Below are 6,585 nucleotides of genomic sequence, written 5' to 3'. Positions count from 1 at the left end.
CATATATACTAGACAAATTAATTGGGGTGAAAGAAATTCTCAACTATGAATTTCCAATTATCTCCTTTCAGTAGCAATAAATTTGTTGTGCTCGCCCATAAACGACTTGCTCTAATCTATAGATAAGTAATTCGACCTTTAGACAGATAGCAAAGAGAATATCTGTATTTAAACGCTTACATTGTTTAGAATTATCTATGTAACCCTCGTCGAATGGAGTTAGGTCAGGTTTCAAAATATTCCCAACAATGCCGTTGTTGTATAGGCATTGCCCGAGACTCGTTAGTCCAATGAGATTGAAATTGAAAGTTTTCAATGTTCCTGTTCTTTAGAAAATAGCTTAAAGATATAAAAAACGAAAGTGGCGAGTGTTACATATAGTTCATACGCAAGTCACTTCGTTTGAGAATGAAATGAATGAACTGAAATTTTTCCTTTAATATTTTTTCATTAGACGATTTTTATATTAACTCATTTAGTTTTATAGTTACCTCTAAATACAGCCGTAGCTCAAAGGTTAGCATGTTCAACTATGACGCCAAACGCTAAGGTTTGAATCCTGGAGAGAACATCTGAAAAAATTTCTAGCGGCGGTTAACCTATTCTAAGGCTGCCGACATGTAAAAATTCCTCGACAAAAATGATATATGAGAAGTTTGCCCTGTTCCGTAATGAAATATTCATGGGAAAACTCTCATTTGCATAAATATGGATTTTTTAAGAAATCCATAATCACGAATCTGAGTTTGGGTTCAAAGCCCAGTTGATTATCCTTGGTCTTAAACCCCTATGGATAGGCATATATACTGAACTTGACGATATAAGACTTAAGTTACTAGTACAAGTTACTGCACGAAGCTGTGGTGCTGAGAAGGACTTTCGGAGACAACTCCATAGTGGCCCGAAGAGCTGTTTAGTGTAAGAATGAGTTAAAGAAGGTTAAGTTAAGAAAGGCTAAGTCCAAATCCTCGATGTGTGAGTATTGGAGGACACCGTAGCGCAGAGGTTAGCATGCCCGCTTATGACGCTGAATGCCTGGGTTCGAATCCTGGCAGGAACATCAGAAAATTTTTCAGCGGTGGTTATCCTCTCCAAATGTTGGTGACATCTGTGAGGTATTTTGCCATGTAAAAACTTCTCCCCAAAGAGGTGTCGCTCTGCAGCACGCCGTTCGGACTTGGCTATAAAAAGGAGGTCCCTTATCATTGAGCTTAAAATTGAATCGGACAGCATTCATTGACATGTTAGAAGTTTGCCCCTGTTCCTTAATGGAATGTTCATAGGCAAATTTGTATTTGCAGTAGGATGTGGAAACAGGACTCGTACCAAGGGTTCAAACGTTAAATTCCACACTGCAGGCAGATTTGTTAGTGATTTTGGATAAGCAACCTATTGAGGTCTATATTCGGAACTGCGCCGCCTTGGTTAAGCTTAAACTGAGGGGACTTGGCATGGAGAAAACGACTACGGACACAGTTCCATTCCGTATGCTAAGGACGTGGTGTATAGACTGTGGGTCTCAAACTGCCTGGCATCGAAACCGATTTGATATAGGACTTCAAGATTTACTTTCCCAAAGGAGAAAGAAGTGGGAAGCAGATGCTGTGTTTAAAAAGGATGAGTCCCCGATATTCCAGGTGGGCTCAGGGATACACATTTCCATTCTGTATACAAAGGATGCGGTGGATAGACTGAGGGTCTCAGACTGCTTGGCAACGAGACCTATTTGATATAGGACTTTAAGATCTACGTTCCCGAGAGAGAAAGAAGTGGGAAGCAGATGCTGTGTTTGAGAAGGATGAGCACTCGGTATTCACAGATGGAGTAAGGAACGGACAGACACAACACAACAGTAAGTTGGTAAGACTGCCGGACGAGTGAACGGTCTTTCGAGCAGAATACTGTGTTATAACGAAGACTGCATATGAAATACTTGTAAAGGATTTACCATCTTCGAAACTCATGATCTTATGTGAAGAGTATTACGGTCCTGGATTTGAGGACAGTCAGGTCGAAGTGTGAGGAGGAGTGCTTGGAATTCCTTAATAAAATACGGGCTCACTTGGTTTACAGGACAGGATGGTATTCAAGGAAATAAGAAGGTGCTTGAATAAAGGGGATGACCTGGCGAGAACATCAGAAAATTTCCAGCAGTGGTTATTCTCTCTTAAAACGCCATTTATAAGGTATATCCACCATGTAAAAAATTCGCACACTAAGTGGAAGCGCCTTTCGGCACGCCATTTGAACTCGGCCATAAAAAGGAAAGCACTTATCACTAAGCTTAAACTTATATCGGACTGCACTCATTGATATGTGAGAAGTTTGCCCCCTCTTCCTTAATGGAAAGTTTGTGGCCACATTTGCATAGGCCTTCTACAAACCACCATTACAGACCAATATTGGTCCCATGTATACGTTTACCTTGCACAATATTATTTTGTTTTTTATTTCCTACCACAAGACTTTTTTTTTGAATCTATACACACAATTCCGTGAAAGCGCTGCGTATCATATGTACTCTGTTATGTTTATTTTTTGCAGCTTGTATTCCAAATTTAGAAATGTTTTTATTAAAAATGAACACACATTTTCACTTTTTTAGTTACTGTGTTGAGTTCTTATGTGTTTCTTTTACTCTTAAACCCACAAAGAAGCTATTTTTATGAAGCACAATATAGGTCATCAGCTAAATGTCATAGACACTATGACCTTTTTAATAGTCTGCAGTGGGAAGCGATGCATATACCAAAATCCCATCCAAATGTTTTAAAATCATGCATAGATTTGTTCCCTGTCGCAAATAAGATCGCTGTGAAGAAAGTTTTAATCTTTCTTGATGTTAATGAAGAATTGTTGATAATCCGTATGAAATATTTAAATTTTTGAAATATTGTTAAACAAGTAAAAAGGCGTTAAGTTCGGCCGGGCCGAACTTTGGATACCCACCGCCTCGGGCATACATGTAAACCACCTTTCGTCAAAATCCGGTGAAAAAAACAATACCTTATGCCCCATAGCAGCTATATCGAAATATGTACCGACGTGGACCAAATACATATGAGTACAAGTCATTGTTCAATTGTGTAAAACAAAATATTAGTCTTTTAAATAGCTATATCCAAAAAAAAAAACCGATCTGAACCATATACGACACGGATTTCGAAAAGCCTAACATACGTCATTGTGTCAAATTTCAGTGAAATCGGACAATAAATGTGCCTTTTATGGCCCTAAAACCTTATGTCGAGAGATCAGTCTATATGGCAGCTATATTCAAATCTGGATCGATTTGGCCATATTGCAGAAGGAAGTTGAAGGGCTTAACCTAACCCACTGTCCCGAATTTCGGCGGCATCGGACAATAAATGCGCCTTTTATGGGCCCAAAACCTTAAATCGAGAGATCGGTCTATATGGCAGCAGAAGTATGTCGAGGGGCTTAACGTAACTCATTCTCCCAAATTTCGGTGACATCGGTCAATAAATGCGCATTTTATTGGCCCAGTACCTCAAATCGAGAGATCGGTCTATATGGTAGCTATATCCAAATCTGGACCGATCAAGGCCAAATTGAAGGAGGATATCGAAGGGCCTAACACAACTCACTGGCCCAAATTTCAGCAAAATCGGATAATAAATGTGGCTTTTATGGGCACAAGACCTTAAATCGAGAGATTGGTCTATATGGCAGCTATATCCAAATCTGGACGGATATGGGCCAAATTGAAGTAGAATGTCGAAGGGCCTAACACAACTCACTGTCCCAAATTTCAGCAAAATCGGATAATAAATGTGGCTTTTATGGGCCTAAGACCCTAAATCGGAGGATCGGTCTATATGGGGGTTATATTGTAGTATATCTTAATATAGCCCCCATATAGACCGATCCTCCATCTTCGAACTTCGAAAAGTAGGAAATTTGAAAATTGTAGAGTAAGTTTAAAGAGTTTCTCAAAAATATTCCCAAAAATGAAAAAAGATTTTGATCTATGGAAACTTTTTAAGGAAAGCATTCAACCAGCATGTTAGGTGTACGAACGATCAGAGGAGCGAGCATCGATTCGGATCATTATCTTGTTGCAGCAAAGGTTCGCATCTGTTTTGTGAGAAACGTACGATCTGACACTGCATGAAAGTTAGACATCGGAAAGCTGCAAACACAACAGGTGGCAACGGCATACTCCACTCGGCTGGCCCAATTGCTTGCAGAAAGCACTACCTGTTCCTATAGCGACAGCGCCATGGAAGACCATTGCCCACAGCATGGAAAAAGCAGCAATGCCCGTACTTGGGTACCAAAAACCTCCCCCAAGGAACTCATGGTACGACCAGGATTGCTAAAAAGCTACTGTAGCCACGAATGAGGCATACAGGACAATCTTACAGTCAGTAGCAACACGCTAAATGCAGGCACGGTATCAGGGGAAAAGGAGAGAGGAAAAAACTTTCTTCCGCAAGAAGAGGAAGGAAATGGAAAAACGTGAGTAAGTAAAATAGAGAGATCGATTTATATGGGAGCTGTATCAGGCTATAGACCTATTCAGACCATAATAAACATATATGTTGATGGTCATGAGAGGATCCGTCGTACAAAATTTCAGGCAAATCGGATATGAATTGCGCCCTCTAGAGGCTCAAGAAGTCAAGACCCATGATCAATTTATATGGCAGCTATGTAAAAACATGGACCGATACAGCCCATTTACAATCCCAACCGACCTACACTAATAAGAAGTATTTGCGCAAAATTTCAAGCGGCTACCTTTACTCCATCGAACGTTAGCATGCTTTCGACAGACAGACGGACGGACATGGCTAGATCGACTTAAAATATCACGACGATAAAGAATATATGTACTTTATGGGGTCTCAGACGAAAATTTCGAGTAGTTACAAACAGAATGACGAAATTAGTATACCCCCATCCTATGGTGGAGGGTATAAAAACTCCACGGACGTGTTTGTTTCTTAGAAGTAATCGTGGACCCAAACACAAATCTCAAATTCGTGTTCCAGGAGTTTTAAATATGTGAGCAATGCTGCATTGAAATCCAGGGTGCGCCCTATACATCTCTCTTTTTGCAAGAATTTATATTTAAAATTTTAAGTTTTTCGATTAAATTTTTAATGATTCAATTAAAAAGTTAATTGGATATTTCGAAAATTTATTAATTTTTTAATTGGACCAATTAAAAAATTAATTGGAAATTTCAAAAATTTTTCAATCAATTTTTTAATTGAATATGAAATTTTTCAATCACCTTTTACCAAAAACTGTGATTGATATTATCAATTTCGTGATTGAAGCAGTTTCAATTAAAATATTAATTGGATCAATTAATTTCGTGATTGAGAACGATTTTTATTTTGTTCTGTGTACGTTCGGCTAGATGAGTAAATTTTCTGTAATGGCAAACAGAACTAAAGTAAGTTTTAATTTATATATTTTAGGTTGTGTATACCAACCATGCTAATCTAGTCATTGCGTCTGTAACACATCGAAATATTGATCTGAGACCCCATAAAGTATATATATCATTGATTTTCTTGACATTCTAGGGCGATCTATCCGTGTCCGTCCATCCGTCTGTGGAAATCACAATATCGGTCGATCACGATAGACTAATCACTCGAAATTTTGTACTGATAATTTTTGTTGAGGCCACCGTAGCGCAGAGATTACCATGTCCGCCTGGGCTCGAATCCTGGCGAGAGGATCAGAAAAAATTTTCGGCGTTGGTTATCACCAACTAAGCCTAGTAATATTTGTGAGGTACCCTATGGAGTTGTCGCACTGCGGCACGCTGTTCGGATTCAGCTATAAAAAAGAGGCCCCTTATCATATAGCTTAAAACTTGAATCGGACAGCACTCAGTAATGTGGGAGAAGATTGGCCCAGTTACTTAGAGGAATGTTCATGGGCAAATTTGCAAATTAGCATTGCATTAATGTTTTGTTGATGTAGGTCGTTAGGGATTGCACAATTGACCATATCGACTAAGGTTTGGTCCTTCGACTTGGCTTCGTGCGCCCCTAGAAGTCGCCACTATCATCCGATTTGGTTAAAAATTTAGTATGCAGTGTCTCAATTTTTAGCCGATTTGGCTGAAATTTGTATGTTTTTAGAAGAATCCATAGTGGTGGATTCCCAAGATTCGACCCGGCCGAACTTGTACGTTTTTACTTATTTTTACACATTTTTTATATCTATATATTATATTAATAACCAATGCATGGATCTTTTTCTTTTCAATCTTTGAAATGATTCAAATTTTGCAGTATTACCCCCTACAAAGTTCAAAACTCTGAGTATGATGGCATATCTAAAACAGTTTACCCAGATGGTGCCTTCTGATTTGATTCTTAATTTCTTGCATGACTTCATAGAATATGCTCACACTATTCAATTTGTCTTTACATTAATCAAAAATCCGAAATTTCTTTGGGCTCTCTTAGATTTTTTATATTTAGAAATAAGCTTTTTCAGTAAGATCACTGGCAATCGATTTTATTTCACATTCCAAAGAGAAAAAATGTAGAAAATTTTGCTGTTAAAAAATTTTGAATTTTCTACATGCAACAC

This window comes from Stomoxys calcitrans, chromosome 3, assembly GCF_963082655.1.
Source record: "Stomoxys calcitrans chromosome 3, idStoCalc2.1, whole genome shotgun sequence".
Classification (NCBI taxonomy): domain Eukaryota; kingdom Metazoa; phylum Arthropoda; class Insecta; order Diptera; family Muscidae; genus Stomoxys; species Stomoxys calcitrans.
This window is presented reverse-complemented; position numbering follows the sequence as displayed.